The 3,217-nt window shown below is 34.8% G+C and overlaps 1 non-coding gene across 1 annotated transcript; it reads right to left on the bottom strand.

Moving 5' to 3' along the window:
• Positions 1–2,832: 2,832 nt before the first annotated feature.
• Positions 2,833–2,937, bottom strand: LOC120222935. Its single transcript, XR_005526149.1, has one exon. It is a non-coding gene; the product is annotated as a small nucleolar RNA U13 (small nucleolar RNA).
• Between the last annotated feature and the right edge of the window lie 280 nt (positions 2,938–3,217).

Here is a 3,217-nt window from a genome sequence, read left to right as displayed (position 1 = left end):
GAGACACAGAATCTGAAGCAGGTTCCAGGCTCTGAGCTGTTAGCATAGAGCCTGACATGGGGCTCGAACCCACAAACCGTGAGATCATGACCTGAGCTGAAGTCAGACGCTTAACCGACTGAGCCACCCAGGTGCCCCTGCGTGTATCTTTTTAAATCAGTACTTTTGTATTTGGTATTTTTGTATTTTTGTATTTGGGTAAATACCTAGTAGTGCAATTGCTGGATTATAGGGTGATTTTATTTTTAACATTTTGGGGAAACTCCATACTAGTTTTCAGAGTGGTTGTACCATTTGCATTCCCACCAACAATGTAAGAGGGTTCCCCTTTCTCTGCTTCCTACCCAACACCTATTGTTTCCATGTTGTTAACTTGAGCCAGGTATGAAGGGATATTTCATTGTAGTTTAACTTTGATTTCCCTGATGATGAGTGATGTTGAGCATCTTTTCATGTGTCTGTTCACCATTTGGATATCTTCTTTGGAAAAATGTCAGTTCATGTCTTCTACCCATTTCTTAACTGGGTTACTTAACTTTTGGATATTGATTGAGCTTGACAAGTTCTTTATAGATTTTAGATACTAATCCTTTACTGGATATGTCATTTACAAATATTTTCTCTCATTCTGAAGTTTGCCTTTTAGTTTTGTTGATTGTTTCCTTTGTCATGCAGAAACTTTTTATCTTGATGAAGTTCCAATAGTTCATTTTTGCTTCTGTTTCTCTTGCTTCTGGAGATGTGTCTAATAAGAAGCTGCTACAGCTAATGTCAAAGAAGTTGCTGCTTGTGTTCTCCTCTAGGATTTTGATGGTTTCCTATTTTACCTTCGGTTCTTTCATCCATTTTGAATATATTTTTGTGTATGGTGTAAAAAAGTGGTCCAGTTTCATTCTTCTGCATGTCACTGCCCAGTTTTTTCAGGATCATTTGTTGAAGAGACTGTCTTTTCTCCATTGAATATTCTTTCCTGCTTTGTTGAAGATTAGTTGACTTATAGTTTTGGGTCCATTCTGGGTTTTCTATTCTTTTCCATTGGTCTATGAGTCTGTTCTTGTGACAGTACCATATTGTCTTGATGATTACAGCTTCATAATATAGCTTGAAGCCCAGAATTGTGATGCCTCCAGCTTTGCTTTGTTTTTTCAAGATTGCTTTTGCTATTTGGAGTCCTTTGTGGTTCCTTGTTAGGATTGTTTGTTCTTGCCCTTTGAGAAATGCTGGTGATATTTTGATAAGGATTGCATTAAATGTGTACATTGCCTTGGGTAGCATAGGCATTTTAACAATATTTGTTCTTTCAATCAATGAGCATGGAATCTTTTCCATTTCTTTGTGTCATCTTCAATTTAAAATAAAAGGAAATTTTAGTTTTTAATGTAATATCTTATTGTTTTTCTCTTTGTATTTGTCCTATAGCTTGTATTATATGTATCTATAGATATGTAAAGAATATATATCCTCTTGATTCTATTTCTGTTACATATGTATTTATAATCTATATAAATAATAATAACCAATGTATTGATTCTGTTTCCTTTATATGCATGTGCAGCAAATATCTGAGTTCCTGTGAACCAGTCAAATTGACCCATCACACTTTCTTTCTATGAGGAGCTATTAAGAATTAAGGGGGAAAGAGAAGAGAGAAGAAAAATGAAGCTATTACAAAGAAAAAGTAAACAGCAAACAAAAAAATTAAAGTGAAGTAGATATGATAGAAATATGAACAAAAGGTATAAATTAACAATTTTCAAAAGAGAAAACTCAAATGGCCAATAAGCAAAATAACTGACACTCATTTCACTATTAATGAGGAAAATGCGACAATAGAACATTTTATTGGATTCAGCAAATCTTGGTGCATGTGCACCAAGTATGTGCAGTAATGGAAACATTCATTTGTTGTTATTTGTGCTATAACTTGTACATCAACTTCAGACATGTAAACAGAGTTGTAAATTATGTTTGAGTGCAGCCAGATTGTGAGAATTTTTAGAACAATTTCCCTAGAAAGAATGAGATTAACACCCTAGGATCAGAGGGTGCTAACTGAACAAATATATAGACCAGGAGGGGCACGTCACACTAAGAACATGCTTCTGTCAGAGTAGCTTTCAGTAATAAAGGCTTCACATTTTACTTTGTGGATCCTTAAAGTGCCTACCACAAGTAGAGACTAATTTAGAGGTGCCAGTGCTATAATGTAACCCTCCTGCTTTGACAGGATCACCCCCTGCCACATCATGAGATTAGAAATCACTTTAATAAGAAGCTATATTATTAAAATGACTCTTTACAATCATAGTCCTAAGTAAGGGTGAGAAACTTTTAGTGATCTGACAGAGTCTTCTAATTGAAATATGAATAATTTAGAAATGAGTCAGACTTAGGAAAATTGAAATGGAGTGCAAGAATAATGTTTTCAGACCTGTGAATAGAAACATTTCAGCATAGACCTGTATAAGGCTGGGGTGTATAGAGGTGGGGAAGTGCGTATGGAAAGTACGTCTTAACACAAATCTAAAGAATCTTTTATCTCTTTCAGACTACAGGGAATCATAATCTCTTTAAATATAAGCTGAGACAACAGAGCAGAAGAGATGAGATTTCTTGGTGTCCTAGGGACAGACAAGGACAAAGGAGAAGGAGAAAGTTTCCCCAAGTCTTCAGATATTGCCGTGTCTCCGGGTCCTACAGCATACATCTCCCGAGTTAGCTCTAGTTTTTCAAATTTTTGATGACTATATTTTAAGTGTCACATTATAGCATGGAAGCCAGAATTTACTTAATATTATTTCTTGCTCACCAGTTTATACTATTTTTTTTTCACGTCAGATGGGTAATGTCCTGAGGTCGTGTAACAAGGTTTAAGGGAAACATTGTCACACAATGGCGTGAACATCCAATCAACATGCTTATGAACTACAAAAGGATTGTACAATTTTCATTAGTACTTTCACTTCACTTTTTTCTCACACACACACACACACACACACACACACACACACACACACATACACACAAGCTTTCATTATAATTAAAAGGGAAATGAAGGAATACAGCATTAATTGACAAATTCAAGTCTGGAAATAAACATTCATTATTAATCTAAATAAGTATTTTATTATAAGTACCAATCAAAATATTTCACATCAAAATGTTCAATCCTATTTAATTGGTGTTAATGAGCTATCTATCATATGAATGTGGAAAT

The sequence above is a fragment of the Hyaena hyaena genome, unplaced genomic scaffold (assembly GCF_003009895.1).
Source record: "Hyaena hyaena isolate Hyena2069 unplaced genomic scaffold, ASM300989v1 scaffold_930, whole genome shotgun sequence".
NCBI lineage: Eukaryota > Metazoa > Chordata > Mammalia > Carnivora > Hyaenidae > Hyaena > Hyaena hyaena.
This window is presented reverse-complemented; position numbering and strand designations above follow the sequence as displayed.